Raw genomic sequence first — 18,627 nt, forward strand, 5'->3', positions numbered from 1 at the left:
CGAGAAGGACCCCGAGAATTATGGAGGAGGAAGGAAACCGGCTTGCATTTGATGGGGCGTCATGCTAGAAGCTGCAGACCCAGCTTCCCACCCCATTGAAGAGGGGGAGAAAGGTGTTTGCAGGTGTACCCCAAGCTTCACGAGAGCCCCCGGGCAGGGCACGCGCCTCTGATTTCCCCCTGGACGGCCACGCACCTCCTCCAGAGCCCAGGGCGCCCTTTCTTTTGTTGTCCACTGTGACATCCGCGTCCTTCCATTCTGGTCAAATATAAACGATCAAACCCGCCTCTGCGAAGCTTTCCATCCAGCGTTAAGCAAAATCAATCCCCCGCCTGCACCCGTCCACACACTCTCCAGTTCCCTGTGCTCAGTAGCTGTTCCTCTTTGCTTCCCAGAGACGATGGGGCCTCGGGGCTGAAAAGGAGCTCGCTCCCCTCTCAGGCCAGGAGGGAGGGGCACGCCTGGGTCAGTTCCTAAGGCAGCCATGCCCCAGGCGCCGAAGGCCTTGCCGACATTCTTCATACTTAATCCCAACCAGACCCGTGCGATTTCCAGCTGGAGGACACTTGGCTAATTTCGGGGAGGCTCCGCGGTGTCTGGGCCGCGCCTGCCACCGAAGAGCCTGGGAAGGCTTTGTTGACCGAGGGAATCAATGAATCAGCAAACAAACAGCTTTGGGACAAAGGAGGACCTGACGCAGGTGAAGCGAGAGGATTCCAGGGCTGTTACACGGAAGGCATGTCATGGTTGAAAGCAGGTCTGCTGAGGCCTCGGGACCTTTAACCATTGGCGCAGCCTCTATCCCGCTGGGCAGGGCTGGGCCTGGGGAAGGAGGCGGCAGAGACCACCGCTGCGCAAACAGCGACCACAGCCAAAGACAGAGCTGCACCACCAAGGCTGTCAGCAGAAGCGAGGTTTCAGTGCTGCGAAGGCCTTCAAGGGAACTGCACTCATTCCTGTAGACATTCACAAGGAGAGGAGGGAGCACACCCGGAGCCTGCTGACCTGCCTGAATGCTGGGCGAGGCCGGGCTTGTGGTGGAAGCAGGCATTGTTCTCTCCATCGCAGCAAAAAGTACTTAATTGTATTTTAGACGCATAAAGATGCAGAAAGAGACTTAATTGTCTGAATATGTTACTCACTTATGTCCTTCAAATTCTAGGATTTCCAGGTGGATGTGTGCTGGGCTACATATCTGGCGCGTTGGCCAGACGGGGCGTGCTGGGCTCTCTGTTCCTAAAACACATAGATAGGAAGGTATTGATACTATACTGTGTCGGGAACTAAGGTTTTTGTAACTTTGTGGTTTTTGCAAATAAAAATGTTGTAATTCCTATAGTCTGGGCTGCAGTTCAGCCTTTGCTTTGGCAGGTTGCTGTAACTGTAGTCGATGGTCAGTTTAATAAAGGCTCCTAAATCTTTGATCTGAGTCCCTGGTGGTCGTCTCTGCGGGTCGCCCATTACAGATGGACAGCAACTTTGCTTACAAATAGTATCCTTAGAAGGTGAAACCTACCCACATTACTAGAGGCATTTGAAATTCTCCAAGTTGAATGTTCTAAGAAGGGATTTATTTTAAACATATAAAAACAGATGGAAATCTCAGTTGATTATCAACAAAGTGGATCTTGGTAAACAGCTGTAGTAATCAAGAGATATAAGCTACTTAGGTACTGAAATGCCAAACATTTTGAGGGGGAGGGGGCAGTTTTGCATCTTCCTGCAAGCTCATCTGCACCTTGAGCAGCTGGGGGGCAGGCGGGTGAGGGATGTGGGGGTTACTGACAGCCCAGTTCCAGACATGCAGCTGCGCGACTTCAGATCAGGGCTCAGCCACAGCATCTTGGGCAAGTTACTTCCTGCCCCAGTGCCTCAGTTTACTCATTTGTGTAAAGGTGACAGTAGAACCGTGTAGGTTTGCTGTGATGGTTCAATAAATGAGCATGCAAAGCACTTAGAATAGTGCCTGCCACAGGAAACCAGCTGATACTGAGAAGGCTAACCCCTATTTTGTAAAACTACTGTTTGGAATTCTCTGCTATTTTTTAGATGGCCTCTTATGCTTGAAAAAAAAAAAATAACTTTGCTTTCTAGCCTGCTTGAATAATGAGGAAGATAAACTTAGCTGTCTGACCTTGTAGGCCAGAGACTAGATCCGCCCATACTCTCAATGCCATGCCAGGTGCATTTTTTAATTGGATAGAACTGTGTAGTTCCCAAGGCCACCAGCGAGATAACCACTAAGCACACACCGGGCTGGCTCTTTAATGAAAAGGGAAGTTCTGCCTGTAGCTTTGCTTAGGATTTGAATTCATTTTCTCTGAGCCCACCGCGGTGAATAAAGAGTAACTCCAAACTTCCTGAGCACTGCTTGATTTATTCCGGTTCTCTGTCACAATATGTCGAGTTGTTGTTTGTGATATGGGGAATCAAGACAAAAAAATAAGTAATGCATGACAGTCCAAATCTCAGTGTCTGCTTTTACCAGGCCTGGTTTGTTTAAGTATTATGAAGTGGGGTAATTCTACAGATGAGTCACCACGAAAGGCAGCAGGCACACAGAAATGACCAGGAATGGGCCTCGTCCTGCATGACAAACCGTACAGACTCAACAACCTGCAATAACCCGTCACTAGGGCAGATGGGTTTGCAGTTGTTTATGAAACCTCCATGAAATTGTATCTGCTGACATGAAAATAGCGTCCCATTAATTTTGATGGTATTCTAATCTCTTTCCTCTCAGATGCATAGCAGTCAGGGCAAGGAAAGCCTGCAGGTAGCAACAGCCACCAGCCTTGTTCCCTATTTAAGTCACATCTCCAGCATGAGGGGCACTTAGCCAGGGCTCTGAAAAATGACTTGGAAAGTACCTATGAAACAGCCCTATCCCGAAATCAGCAGTTTTGTCATTTCAGAGCAAAATGGCCTTGTTTCTGCAAACTTCCAGCAAAGCAGGTTAATAAGCAGATCCTATATTCTATGCAGTGCCACCGATCTTGCACTTTAAACTTGGAAGGACTGGTGTGTGTCATGCATTCCCATTTGGGCGTTCTAGAATTCCTTGTTTTATGTTGGTAAGAAGGGCTTGACCTGGTAATAACACCACTGATTGTCTCAATCATGTTGAGTCAGCTGGCTTCTGGGTGGCGGCTCCGAGAATCTGTCTAGTGGCTTTCTCTTACTTGAGAGTGCAAGTTGGCATTTGGTGCCTTAAGTCCAAGCCCTAGCGTTTCAGTGGTGTGGCATGTTCTGTGACAGGCCAGAGCTTGAGAACATTTGGAAGTTGGGCCTTCATTGCTGGCCAGGAACTTGTTTCTCACAAGCCAAACTGAAGCATGGTAGCAACCATCTCAGGTAGAAACTGTAGTTTAACTCTAATCCTGTTGTTTGGCTTAACAATAGAAAAGTTATTTTGATTTTCTGAATTATATGAATCATCCCATTCGATTAAATGCCTTGTTGATTGTAATGTGAATATCCCATGGGTTGTCCTTATACTAGTCTTAGAAAGCACATTTTCCTTTACCTGGGAAGGACAGCACAGTTATCCCAAGATCAGAGGGCTCTAGACCCAAAACTGTAATTTAGATAACATGCTGTTTCTGCTTCTGTAAACTGCTTTTTGCAAACTAGGTTCCTCATTCCAGACCCAAGGGCTCTAGATAATGTGTTTTACTCCGAGACCCCAAACTATAATTAACATGCTTAATTCTGCTTCTGTAAACTGTTTTTTTTTTTTTTTTGCGAACCAGGTTCCTCATTCCAAACCCTGGGATGTAATCAATACCTCTGTGATTTTTTTGCCTAGATAACCTTGGAGCTGCGACCAGCTTGTGACTATGAGATTTGGGAAAGCAAAATGGTCCCTCATAGTCCCGGATTGCAATAAATGTGACTCTTTAATTTGACTTCTTGAGGCGTCCTTCTGTGATTCGAGGGGTACATTACAACAAAACCAGCTACCTTGCCCATATCATAATTCAGATACTGAATGTTAAATCTGCTTTTGTCTAAATGTTATTTTCTACTCTCCAAAACATCAAAGTTGGTTTTGATCCTCTATGACATCGTGATTTTATGCATCATGCATTTCTGTGAATTTTAAATTTGGTTCCTTTGTAGAATAAGGATATAAGCAACACTGAAGTAAAATAAGGCAAAAGACATGCTAAATTCTCCTTCACCCTCAAAAATAACATAATCACACCGCAGGTCTCCATTAATAACCTCTCAGCAGAACAGAGAAGAGGCCACGCATTTCATGTTCAGCTACCGCTGAGAATGTGCTAAAAGCTTTTTCTCGGACTGGCTGTCATTTCCACAACTGGCAGACATGCCATGCTTCAGAAAGGCATTTTCATTTGGATAATAACTGAGAGCTTGTCACATGCTAAGTCACTGGAACTGTTCGGCAGGGAAGAAAATAGCATGCTCTCCCCAAGCCTTGTCTAGCTTCTTCCCGTGTCCCACCATCAAAGCACACAGTTTTGTATCACACAAAGGAAGTTTGAAGTGGTTCGGGTCTCCTGTGAGAACTTATTTTGTGCTGTTTTAGTCCCGTCATTAGAGGCTTTTCTTCCTTAATAGTGGCTTCTTACTAGATCTATCATTCTGTCTGTCTCTGAGAAAGCAGAAATTATTGCATTAATTTTATTTTGCAAAGGAAAATAAGATATGAGGAAGAGACTATGCCAGCATTACATGCAGATAATGTGCAGAATTCTAGGTATGTGTCATCAGCTCCCACATAGGTTTGGTATTTCTCATCTTATAAATTCTGGGGAACACTGACTTAAAAATTAGATACCTCCTCTTTCTTCCTGGAGGTAAATATTAAACAAGGGCCCTGGAAATCCTCTGGTAGCAGTGAGCACATCGAACACCTAGATCTTGGTTCCTAATATCATTCTTCAGTAAAAGGATCATAGCTCATTAAGAAATGACTGATTCTAGGGTTTGGGCAGGGGATAAGATGAGTTTATTGATAGAACTCCCAAAGACTGAAGTTGAAATTATTTAAACAAAATAAACAAAATACTGTTAGATTATAACCCAGAGTATAAAATAAACTTCCACAAATCCATATGTGATTAAAAGAATAATAAATAAAGGAGACTCGGCAAATCTCTTGGGCAGAAGGATTCCAAATAATTTACACAGATAACTCCACCCTCGGTAAAGTGGGATATAACTCTCCATTCCTGAAATGTGGATTTGGTACAGTGAGTGTTGAGAGAGGAAAAAGTGGGAAGCATAACTATATAATATCGAAACATGACAAACACTACTGCAGCCACATGGTCAAGGTTAATATCAACAGTGATAGGTCATGTTGATAGTATGTACCCAATACATGATATGATAATGACAATACTGCACCTCTGTGTTCCTCCCCTAAGCTCACTACCCGAGTCCTACCCTGAGAAATACATTAGACTAATTCCAATTGAAGGTCATTCTACAAGTTACCTGATTGGCACTTCTCAAAATTCAAGGTCATCAAAGACAAGGGAAGTATGAGGAGCTATTAGATCCCACAGGAGCCTAAAGAGACATGGCAACTAAATGTGATGGGATATCCTGGGAAAGGAAGAAGATATTAGGTAAAACTAAGAAAATCTAAATAAAGTGTGACCTTTAGTTGATAATTTTATATTAACATTAGCTCATTAATTGTGACAAATGTACCACACTAATGTTAGATATAAATTTTAGGAAAAACTGGGTCCAAAATCTTCATACACAAATTTAGAATCCAAAGTATCTAGGAAAATATTTTTTAGGATTTACAACAATTTTATTTGGTGCCAAAACATTACCTGTTTTTGTCTTCTTTTATTTCATTCTAGTGTACATGTTTATATGGTTTAATTTGCATATATTATCGTCTGATTTCAGTATCCTGCTCTAAAAACACTTCTAATGGGGTTACAAAATATATGGTCTATGTACCATATTGTCTTTCTAGAATCCAAAACATTTGGGATTCCAAAATTCATTCTTTCCCCAAGGGTTTTGGTCCATAACTGTGGACCTCTGGGGTGTATCCCATTGGGTTTTGTGAGAATTATGGGATTCACATGACAAGCTTAACCCAGTCACAGTCACCTAATATACAGCCAATAATAATTTATAATTATTATCATAATTACAGTTCCCTGAGTCCAACAAATAGTCTCTCTGCATCCTGAAATCCCCGGAGGTCTCAGCTACTTGAATGGCTTGGAGGAGATCTGGTTCTCCAAATCAAGACACATATGTTTTCAAGGCGGACCTCTGCCTTGACCACTGAGAGACATTGACCTGCCCCTTGCATTTCCATTTTTGCTTTATAGATGGGATCTGTTCAAGAATGTGACCGATCGCTTGCACTGAGCAGAGCTGAAAGATGTCCCAACGCTGTACTTTAATTTCTGTCTCACAGACTGCTTTTCCCGCAGACTTCAGTGTGCTCCGACGCATCCTCAATCTGCGGTGAAAAGTACGTCAGCGTGCTTTCTCTGCTCCTGTTTGTAAGCGATAGAACCGTGCTCTCCCATCTCTCCTTTCCCACAAGAGCTCCCGCGGACAGAAAGCGGCATGCATCCATCTGTGGATCATCACCTGTCCTGGTGGCGATCCAGGGGGCACCGGGTTTATTTTCCTTGAGAGATAACCAGACACGGGAGGAGGAATACACTGCTGTCATCCTTTGGAACCCGATTCAGATGTTTCCTCTTCTTCCTGTTCGGAAGCTGGTGGCAGGAGGGCCTGATAGTGACCCCACATCCACAGTTATTGTTCAGGTGCCAAGAGCCGGCTGACCAGGAATAGTTTCCACATGCTTTTGGCTAGACATGGCAGCCCTGGCGTGTGATTCTTCCTGCTCCCAAAACAAAATTCCTTTATTATGACTCTCCTTTCTTCTTTCCTTTGTGTCCATTGCCTTTTCAGTATTTCAACGGAACTTGCTATCTCGCCCTTGTTATTCAGCCACATTTGGACTTTAGGGTTCCCTCCATTGGGACGCGCCATTGCTGTGGGATAGGAACCCACACGCAGGAAAAAGCCCAGATGTTCTCTTCTGAGACACGAAGTCCTCAGAGGCATCATGTTGTTGGTGAGCTTGTTCTGACAACCACGTCATTAGAGAAGGTCTGATTTCCTTGGGGGAACCTCTGTGCTTCAGAACATTGTCAAACAATTTCCAAAAGTTTTTTTTTTATTGAGATATGATTGACACGTTACATTAGTTCCAGGAGTACAACATAATGATTTGATCTTTGTATCTATTGAAAAATGATCACCAAAATAAGTCCAGTTACCATGTTTTACTACATAGTTTCAAAAATTAATTTTTTCACGTGATGAGAACTTTTAAGACTTATTCTCTTAGCAACTTTCAAATCCAAGACACAGTATTAACAGGAGTAAGGGACAAAATATTGCAGTCACCACACTGTACATCACAGCCTACGCCTTATTTTATAACAGGAAGTTTGTACTTTTCAACCCATTTCGCCCACCCCACCCTCCACCTCTGGCGACCACGAATACATTCTCTGCATCTATGAGCTTGGTTTTTGCTTATTTTGCTTCCTGATTGTATTGGCTGCAGATGTGCATTATAGTGGTACAGAGGTTACTCGCCTCAGAGGCCCGTATCATGGCCACGCCTGTGATGGTTTCAGCTGTGTGTAGTTGCAGGTTTTAGCTGTGTGTAGCTGCAGGGATGGTCTCAGCTGTGTGTAGCTGCAGGTTTTAGCTGTGTGTAGCTGCAGGGATGGTCTCAGCTGTGTGTAGCTGCAGGTTTCAGCTGTGTGTCGCTGCAGGTCTCAGCTGTGTGTAGCTGCAGGTTTTAGCTGTGTGTAGCTGCAGGGATGGTCTCAGCTGTGTGTAGCTGCAGGTCTCAGCTACTTGCTATTTAAACAGAGGAAGGAGCAAGTACAAGGCTTCATGGGAGTTCAATGCCCTGAACTCTCCCCCTCTCCACGCCTTGTGAGCCCCCCTCCACTTGAGAGCTAGGAGCCTGACATTTGTAGAACTTGAACTGAAGGCTGTTACCTTCCTATGTTATTTACATTTAGTATGAACGTGGGAATCTGAACACAAGCTTCAAAGAGTAGGAAGAAAATGTAGGAGGACACAGGCCCGAGGCAGGGAGAGGTGCCATTAGCAGGAGTGGGGGACAAAATACCGATCGCTCATTTAAGACCCCATGTGAGTTGAATCTCCTCTTTATATTACCTCTGCTACCCAGCAAATTTTGCCCCTCACATTTCCAGTTTTAAAACAACACAATGTGTGTGGGCCATCCCGCAAGCCCTGTTTCTAAAAGCACAGATGACCTCTTTTAAAGGAAAAGAAACCATTCCACTTGAAAAGCATTCAAACCCATCCCAGTAATTACACAGGAGTCTAAGCTTCCAGCGTGTGGCCTGTAACTGTCCTCAGTGCGGGGACAGGTGGGGCTTCTTCAGTGAGCCGATCAGATTCCGTATTTTCCTTCTGCCCCTCATTGGGTGACAGAGGATCTTTGTCCTTTCTCCCTCCCTCTGCCTTTAATCATCTCTGCAAACAAGATGACAGGTGACAGGAAGATTTCTCTAAAAGAAAGAGTTGTCACGACTACAATCACATCAATAATAAAATTAACAGGTTCGTCAATTACCCAGGTAATTCATGTCAAGGTGAACCTTAACCTTTGAAATGATTAGGATAATGGCCATCACTCTTTCTTTTCCTAGAATTGATAAACTCTTTCACATAGTATAAAACTTTAATGCTCTTTATTTAAATGTAATATTTCCTGTGAAAAACTTAGTTCTGGATTTAGAAAAAAATACACAGGAAGCTATATAATCAATTAAATTTAGTGATTAAAGAACATTGAAATGTTGCTGTGATAGACAGATTGCTTAGTAGGAAGAAAAAAATCGGCTGATGTTAAGAGAGAGATCCTGTGAGCATCTTTTTGGAAGCCCAACATCTATTCAATTGATTTATTTTCTTATTTTTAGACCTACCAAAGAGTAACTTTTTTTAAAAGGGAGCATTCTAAAGAACTCTTAAAGATCCACATCTCTGCCTATTTGTCCTAGGAACATTATTTCAAAAGCTGAATGCCTTATAATTGCACACCAGTTTTTAGAAATTCTGTTAATTTTTAGACAGGATTCAGAATGGTCTACAAAAAGCAATTTTCAGTTTTAATTACTGCGAAAAGTGGGGAGCCAAGATTTGCTGCCACCTATTGTTCTACCAAAGAAATGACTCACTTGTAAGACTTGCTTTTTGCATAAATTACTCATCAAAATGGTTATTTCCAAAATTAAGATCAGATTATATTCATGACGCTTTTTCTTCGGGGACTCTTTTTGTCTCTAACAGTTGGGGAACAGGTTTCCGAGTGCTCATGCATGAGATTTAGACTTTCCTCCTGGCACATGCTGCAGACATTTGAGAAGGTTGAAGAGACAAAAACAAAGGAGGCCTCTGCTTCCTAAACAGCTCACATTACCCTGAACGGCTTGGAAGCTCATTTTTGTCAAATAAAAGCATTTAGCTTGATGACAGCACTCTTAGCCCCAGAAGTCAAATTTAAAGTGAAGATTCCCTCACCGCACGGTTGCTGTGTGCCGGGCAGACAGTTAAAACCTGGAAATATAGCCATGGCTGTATCATGGTCCCAGCCTTCGGACATGTCAGAATTTAAAAGAGAAGACAAGTGACACTGAGAGAAGGAAGTGCCTTGTTCGTGTTGAGAGAGAATGGGTTGGTGAGGAATCAGGAAATCAAGACAGGAAGCTACGATCATAATCCTGCTATGAGGTAACATCAGTGAGAAGGAGAGTTGGTGATAGGAATGGAGAAGATATAATGAAAGAGATAATCTAAAGATGGAGGCTCAGTGACTGAAACAGGTGGAAGAGAAAAGATCATTTCAAGTTCAGGATGAGGGAGGCTGGAAGGGGGTGTTGGTTGGCAGGAAAAAATGGTTCTATCCCTGTATTTCACTTACCAGGAGATTCATACAATTACTGCAACTACCTGAAATGTACCCCCTCCACACACACACCAAATCACAATAATAAACCAATGAATAGATGCCACATGACCAACAACCGAGTTGCTCCAAAATAGATACAATGATAGGATCTCAAATTAAGCTCCTATATTCTATCCATATTAGATTATTTTTGTCTCTGGCTAAGATGTTATTAACTTTCATTTTAGAAACTACTTTCACTTAGTTAAAAAAATTAATGCATGGTACATGAGAAGCAAGAAATTGGGACAAGGAACAAGGTGGGGAAATAATTTCCAGAGGAAGCTCTAAGAGTCATGGTGACTGTCCAACTTTCTAAATAGTTTAGGCTTCAAGTTTCCGCCAATTCCCCGATTTAATATCACCCCCTTGTCTTTCTCAGAATCTTTTGCTGTTGACCTTAGACTGATGCTCGAGCCAGGAGCGTCAGTTTGGGAATGCCTGGGGTGAGGTGGTGAGGGCTCTCCTGGGGAGGGAACTTCTGAGTCAGACTGGCCCAGTGCACGGCAGCCAACTATGCATTAACAACAACAAAAGTAATAATAATGCACACACTTCGATGGCACTAAGCAGGTGCCCAGCAACGTTCTAAGTGCTTTACATATATTTGGTTAGTGAATCCTCCCCATTACCTCTGAGTTCAATGCTATCCCTACCCGTGCTGCACAGATAAGGAATGGAGCACAGAGGTCACATAGAGAGTGAGGGGTGGGGCTAGGATGCAAATCCAGAAAGTCCGCGTCCCAGCCTGCGCTCTTACCCACTACCCAGGGCATACACTGTACCTTAGTGTCAACAGCCGGCAGAGGACTTTCCCAAAGGCAGTGTGCTTGTTTCAAAGTATTCAAAGCTTGCAAGCTGTAGACATGCAAAACTGATGTTAGTATATCCAGGCTGGTATTTGGTGTTTCAAGACAACCTTTCACTCGAACAGTCTACGCATGGGTTATTTTCTCCCCGTTGACTTTATAGGTAGACAGATTAATTCAATGAACTAATGGACCATACATCCATAAACTGGTACTGTGTGTTGTTCTTGTCAAATGACTCGTCCCATTATTTTTAGGATTAATAAGCCATTTTATTGAGCATCCTCTGGTTCACAATTTCTGATTAACCTGCTACATTGTTCTAGATGGATTTCTCACATACATTCTAAATATTTAATTACTCTTCACATATATAAAGTAACACATAATAGGAATATGATAGGAATAAAAAGAATAAAATTTGGAACAACACAGTAAACAGTATAAATAAATTCATTTTTCTTTTAGTTTTTTCCTACTAAATGATCTAAATTACAAAATTAGTAACGGCTCATCTTAAAAATGAAACAATATATTTTAAAATGATAATCTCTTTCTATTCTTCCATTTCTACTCATCTGAGGTATCTAACATTAATAGCCTGGCCTATGAAAGACACAGAGAGAAGAGTGACAAGTAAAAATACAGAAACAATAACACAAACCTAAAATCAATCCAAGTTAATGCGCGCGCGCGCATACACACACACACACACACACACACACGCACACACACATCTTCCAACATTTGTCCAAACATTTGTGATATATCCACTCAACTAACATTGTGTATGTGAAGTAATCAGAGGGATGTGGGCAAGAAATATACAAATAGATACACACACACACGCACACACACACACACGCACACACACGCGCACACACACGCACACACACGCACACACGCACGCGCGCGCGCACACACATGCACACACACACACATACTCCTCTTGGGTGTCACTTGTATATAGCTTGTATCTCAGGGATATCCCTATAGATGGCGTAGTGATAAAAAGGCAGTCACAAGTCCTATGTGCAGCATGACTATTCACCAGGAATAAGCAAACCATTAGTCTGAGATATGCTTGTATATATCTGTATTTGTTTAAGCAAAGATACAGGTGCGGAAGGGCACACGCTGGCCTGTTAGCAATGTTACCAGAGGGGCGGCAGTGGCGAAAAGGATTGAAGAAAAGGGATGGGGCAAAAATTAGCTTGTTCTTTGTATATTTTTGTACTATATTGTTTTGTTTGCCTCCGTATGATTTTTTACTTTTTAAAATTAAAAATATATATAATGTAAGGAACGTTTAAAAGAGGAAAAGATTCAACAGCAACAAACACACAACCTAATAGGTATGTCTTTCTACACCTTTATTCTTGTTCCCAGAAACATATAAACACATGTAGGATTTATTTTATATAAAAATGAAATCATATACTTTAAATTACTATTTGATTTTTCCATTGAACAAGACACAACACATTCTTTTACACAATCACATAACATTTCATAGTTCTTCCAGCAGCAGGCCTTATCCTAGGTTTATGCCACTCAGGCCACTGCTGAACATGTACATCTTACGTCTATGGGGTAAGTCTCAGGGGCACAGTCATAGTACCTTAGTTTTAAGAAATGTTGCTGCATTAATTCCCAAAGACTAGCAACTTGCTTTCAACCAACATTGGATGTTACACTTAGTTTGTTGATTTGTTTTTAACTGTAGACCAGTTTAATGTTTAAAAACGGAATCTCACTGCAGTTACAATGTGCGTATTTCTGACCACTTGTGTAATTAAACATTTTTTATTTGCTCATTTTCCATTTTAATTCCTGTCTTGTAAATAGTTTGTTAAATTCAGTTACTCTATTGAGTTACCTATCTTTTCTCTTTTAAGACTGGTAAGAAATTATGTAAAATACACTTCCTCCCAGTTGCAATTTTGTCTAAGTCATTGGTATTTTACTTTGTCATTGTCTGACATGTGAGATATTTTTGTTTTGGGGGCCAGGTTTGTTTTTTGATTATTTCAAGGATTCTGGAGTCCCTGACTTCTTGAGATTTCTCATGCTAAGTTTATATAACAACTAGAAGCCCGGTGTATAAAATTCGTGCATGGATGAGGTCCCTAGGCTTGGCAGGCGATCAGGGCCAATCAGGTTCCCCCCCCCCATCTCTCCCCCTCCTCCTTCCCTCACCATCTGCATCTGCCACCACCCACCCCCAGTTCCCTGTCCCAGCCAGGGGCCCAGCCCCGATTAGGTGATCAGGGCCTGCTGGCCGGGGGGAGGGACCGGGAGGTTGGCCAACAGGCCCCAGCCCTGATGGGGTGTGTGTGTGGGGGTGATTGGGGGTGTGGCTGGCCAGGGGGAGGGGCCATGGAAGGTTGGGAGGGCAATTGGGGCCCCGATCGGGCCAGTTGGTTGCTTGCAGTGCTTGTCATAGCGACCAGTCACTCCAGTCTTCCAGTCACTGGATATATATATATGTGTGTATGGGGAGCCCCGTGGGGGATGTCTGACTGCTGGTTTAGGCCCTAAACCAGCTTAAGACATCCCTCTCTCAATCCGGGACCACTGGCTCCTAACTACTCACCTGTCCTCCCCTGCTGGCCCAGTCACCCCTAACCACCTCTGCCTCAGCCACTGACACCGTGGCTTTGTCCGGAAGGATGTCCAGTCTAATTAGCATATTACCCTTTTATTAGTATAGATAGGTTCCCATGGATTCTATGGTAATATTTTAGTTTAAAACACCATTTAACTTATTTATTCATTTGTAAATAAGAATAATTCAGTTTACTTTTGTGAATGTATAGTATTAGGTATTTAAGTTTATTGTGTTGAAGCTTTGTCTAGGAAGTCTAACAAATTTGAATTAACAATAGTTAAAGATTTTTCTCTTCCATAATTGAATGGAAATGGTTAAAATATTTCACCATTTGTATATTTATTATTGATTACTTAAACTTTAACATGCTAAATAATTTTATTTTTTAATTAGAATTTTAAGGAAAGAGCTTACTTTTGTCATATACTTTCTCAGCATCTATTGCTATAATCATGGATTTTACCCTCTTTAATTTAATGGTGCAGTGAACTATGCTGACAGATTTTCTACTGTTGAATCACATCAATAACTTTAATAGAAAGCTTACTTATGAATCCTTTAATATGCTACTGGATTTGATTTACTTGGAGTTTTGCATTAGTATTAGTGAAATTGGCCTACAGTTTTGCATTTTGAATTATCTTTGTCAAATTGTGGTATCAAAATTTTCTCAACTGAGAAGCTTTGCAGCGGGGAGCGGAGGAGGCAGGAAACTGGACGGGAGCGGGAGCTGGGTGGATACCATGGCTGGATCAGCACCTTGGAGGCGGTGAAATGCAAGATCCAGGTTCCGCAGCTGCAGGCCAACGATGCCGAAGAGAGGGCCGAGCGCCTCCTGTGGGAAGCGGGGGAGAGGCGGGCTCGGGAGCAGGCGGAGGCTGAGGCGGCCTCCTGGAACTTAGGATCCAGCGGTGGAAGAGGAGCTGGACCGTGGCCAGGAGCGCCTGGCCGCTGCCCTGCAAAAGCTGGAGGAAGCTGCGAAAGCTGCCGACGAGAGCGAGAGAGGCATGAAGGTTATTGAAAACCGAGCTTTACAAGATGCAGAAAAGCTGAAACTCCAGGAAATACAACTCAAAGAAGCTCCGCACATTGCAGAAGGGGCAGATAGAACGTATGAAGAGGTGGCTCGTAAGCTGGTAATTATTGAGGGAGACTTGGAACGCACAGAGGAGCGAGCTGAGCTGGCAGAGTTCCGTTGCGGAGAGATGGGTGAGCAGGTGAGACTCATGGACCAGAGCCTGCCCTGTCTGAGTGCTGCTGAAGAAAAGCACTCTCAAAAGGAAGACCAGTATGAGGAAGAGATAAAGATTCTTACTGATAAACTCAAGGACGCAGGGACCCGTGCTGAGTTTGCTGAGAGGTCGGTAGCCAACCTGGAAAAGACAACAGATGATTTGGAAGATAAACTAAAATGCACCAAAGAGAAGCGCCTCTGCACACAGAGGAGGCTGGACCTGACTCTGCTGGACCTGAATGAGAGGTAGAGCCAGCCAGCCCCGCCTGCTGCTGCTCCTCCCTCGGACCTTGACTCGCCTGAGGCCAGCCTGCGTGAAGCTGACCTTTAAACTGAGGGCTGACCTTTAATTGGAAGGCTGCTTTCTCCTTCCACCAGCCCCCACCCCACTTCCCCACCCGTGTCTTTTTCACCAAATTGTCTCTGCCTCCCCTCAGAGATTTTGATTGGGCTAGAGGCTGAGCAACTTTGGGAACAACATTTAAGGCAATGGTTCTCAACCTGTGGGTCGCGACCTCTTTGGCAATCGAACGACCCTTTCACAGGGGTCGCCTAAGACCATACTGCATATCAGATATTTACATGACGATGCATAACAGTAGCAACATTACAGTTATGAAGTAGCCACGACAATAATTTTATGGTTGGGTCACAACATGAGGAACGGTATGTAAAGGGCCAGAAGGTTGAGAACCACTGGTAAGGGACTGTGAGCACAATGCAAAGTGTCTTTAAAAGCATGTTGTGATGTACACGTTTTGTAATTACTTTTTTTGTTGTTGGTGTACTCCGGGGATGTCCTGGGTCTGTCTGTACATCTCACTTCCTCTCACCCACAGATTCCGATCTGTGGAACTTGCTTTTTGTTGTGACCTAACTCTTTCTCCCAATCCTCAAGAACCCTAAAAAGCGAATTAGCACACTTCTTTCTTTTTTAAGTTTTTTTTTTCAAAAAATTTAACTTGTTACTAAGCAGGAACCAGATTCATTAGTTCCAGAAGCCTTTTAGGAGCGCCATTCTCTCTCCTTGAGGACCCTCGGACTTTCTGCCTGAAGGCTGTTCATCTCCGCCTTAGTTCTTACAATGGAAGCAAGTAACTTTTGATCTCCCAGCTTGATTTTTCCTCCATAAGTAAAGGAGTACCTTCTAGAAGTGTTTCTTCTGGTTGTGCTGTTGCTTATGGTAGATGTTTTTCCCCTTTGTCATGGGGCTGTTTCTTCTCTGCATCTCAGTGCAGGCACCATGCATCGTTGCCTCTCTGCTGAGGTGGTCAGGGCCTGCAGCGCCCCTGGGTGCCTGACTAGGGGCTCTTCCATCCACTGGCACATAACCCCTGTCCAGCTCCCTGCCATCATGGTGGGTGCTACTCAAAGACCCACTGGCAGGGAGAGGTCACGTACATCCCTGAGCATCCTGGAGAACTCTGCCTGCTTGCCACTGAGGAATTCTAGAGAGAGGATGAGAGAAAGGAAATCAGTGAATAAAAGGTTTGAAAATGTGGATTCTACTTGGAAAACAGGTAACCTGCCATGTTTAGTAAAATATTTAACTATTAGAAGCCCAGTGCACAAAATTCGTGCACAGGAGGGATGTCCCTCAGCCCAGTCTGTGCCCTCTTACAGTCTCGGAACCCCACAATTGATCACCCTAAAAGGATAGGCCCTGTCCATCTGGCTGGGGCTCCTCGATGGATCATCCCAAAATGGTAGGTCCTGCTCACCTGCCCGGGGCTCTGTGATGGATCGCCCCTGCAGAGGGAGGCCCTGCCCACCTGCCACAGCACTGCCGCTGGTAGCCTGGGCCTCCCTCTTTATGGAGATCATGGAGCCCCCTGATTGATCGATCACCTGCTGGCTGGTGGCCTGGGCCTCTCTCTGTAGCGTGATCATGGGGCTATGTCTGGGCCCCTGACCAATCGCATCGCACCCGCCTTGGCTGTCCTGGCACCAGTGGGTTTCATAGCATGGTCATCCAGAAGGTTGTCCAGAAGGATGACCAGAGGTTGTTTGGCTGTCCAGTCTAATTAGCATATTATGCTTTTATTATTAGATAAAAATTGTTGAGAGCTCCAAGTTGTATACATTTCAAAATTTATAAAACATGTGAAAATATCGTTTTATTCTGCATTAAGCAATTCAATCCTCAACAAGTAAAAATTTGTTTCCTAGAGTGCAGAATAAGTTTGGAAGATTATTTTTTAAAAAGGTTAGAAGCTGACCTCTGGAGCAATTTGTAAGAACATTCATAATTTTAGTTATTTGCTAGGCGTGGTCATGAAACCTCCCTTGGATGGTTTCACATCCAGCCTCTATTTGTGGTCCCTGCATAAGTTATTTAACCTCAACATAACTTCATATTTTCAGTTTAAAATATACAGAATATTAACAGGATATTTGATGATTAAATGAGCTAACTCATGGCCTACATATAGGCTCTTGCCAAACAGTCTCAAGTATTTTTTTTTTTGCCTGAGCTACACTAAAAATCACAAGATCTCATGATCTTTTATTTTATTTTATTATTTTATTTCATTTTCCCCAACACCATTTATCCCCTTTATGCCTTCTTCCACCTTCGCCTGCCCCCCACCGTCACCACACTGTGGCCCATGTTCATGGTCCTTTGTAGTTTCGTTTTGTGAATGAAAACCTAGGATACCAAACCTGTGGCCTCATTTTGAATTTTCAGGCTGCCTGTGTATGGCATGTGTATGCACACACATGCATAAAGCCGCCCATGTGAAAATGTGATACTAAGTATTGGATTTTATCAGTAAAAATTACCATGAAGTCAATACTGAGCCAAGGAAACATCATGAAAACCCTACAGAGTGAAACTCAGATTTAGGAAAATCCTATTCAAGCTTGCTGTGTGGGAGACTAGAGAGGGGTAGAAGGTAGGGTCAGGTTTAAAGAAATTCTAGAAGGATACCTGTAATGCTAGAAGGTTTCCATCACATAATCCTTTTTCTGAAATTCTCTTTTTATTGGCAGTTGCTCTCTGCCTTTGGGTGATTTATTGGAACGCCTTAAATTCCCTACCAGCTGTTACAGCTGATAGACTAATAGGCCTTTGGAAGGTTAACCCATGTCCCACTACATTTATTGCTTTTGGATCCAATTAGAACACCTCAGTCTGGCATAGAGGTTGGCATAGATGGTGACAATCATGCACCTAAAAAGGAGGGTATGTGTGTGTGTGTGTGTGTGTGTGTGTAGGAATGAGTGAGTGTAGGTGTGTGTGTGTGTAGGAATGAGTGAGTGTAGGTATGTGTGTGTATGTAGGAATAAGTGAGTGGATGTGTGTGTGTGTGTGTGTAGGAATGAGTAAGTAGAGGTGTGAGTGTGTGTGCGTGTGTGTATGTGTGTGTGTAGGAATAAGTGAGTGAAGGTGTGTGTGTGTGTGTATGTGTGTGTAGGAATAAGTGAGTGAAGGTGTGTGTGTGTGTGTGGGTGTATGTGTGTGTGTAGGAATAAGTGAGTGAAGGTGTGTGTGTGTGTGTATGTGTGTGTAGGAATACGTGAGTGAAGGTGTGTGTGTGTGTGTGGGTGTATGTGTGTGTGTAGGAATAAGTGAGTGAAGGTGTGTGTGTGTGTGAGTGAGTATATAGGAATGAGTGGAGGTGTGTGAGTGAGTAGGAATGAGTGAGTGAAGGTGTGTGTGTAAGTGTGTAGGAATGAGTGGAGGTATGTGAATGAGTAGGAATGAATGAATGAGTGGAGGTGTGTGTGTGTGTGTGTGTCTGTAGGAATGAGTGAGTGGAGGTGTTTGTGTGTGTGTGTAGGAATGAGTGAGTGAAGGTGTGTGTGTATGAGTGTGTAGGTATAAGTGAGTGGAGGTGTGTGTGTTGTGTATAAGAATAAGTGAGGTAAAAAGGTTAGAGACCCTTGTTCACTTCTTGCTAGAGATTTAGAAAACAATATACTTTAGCCATGATGACCTTTA

General features: G+C 43.3%; 1 pseudogene; it reads left to right on the forward strand.

Moving 5' to 3' along the window:
• The first annotated feature begins 14,168 nt into the window (after positions 1 to 14,168).
• LOC102751657 lies at positions 14,169 to 14,970 on the forward strand (annotated as a pseudogene).
• Positions 14,971 to 18,627: the final 3,657 nt, after the last annotated feature.

Source organism: Myotis davidii, unplaced genomic scaffold (genome assembly GCF_000327345.1).
Source record: "Myotis davidii unplaced genomic scaffold, ASM32734v1 scaffold452, whole genome shotgun sequence".
Taxonomy (NCBI): domain Eukaryota; kingdom Metazoa; phylum Chordata; class Mammalia; order Chiroptera; family Vespertilionidae; genus Myotis; species Myotis davidii.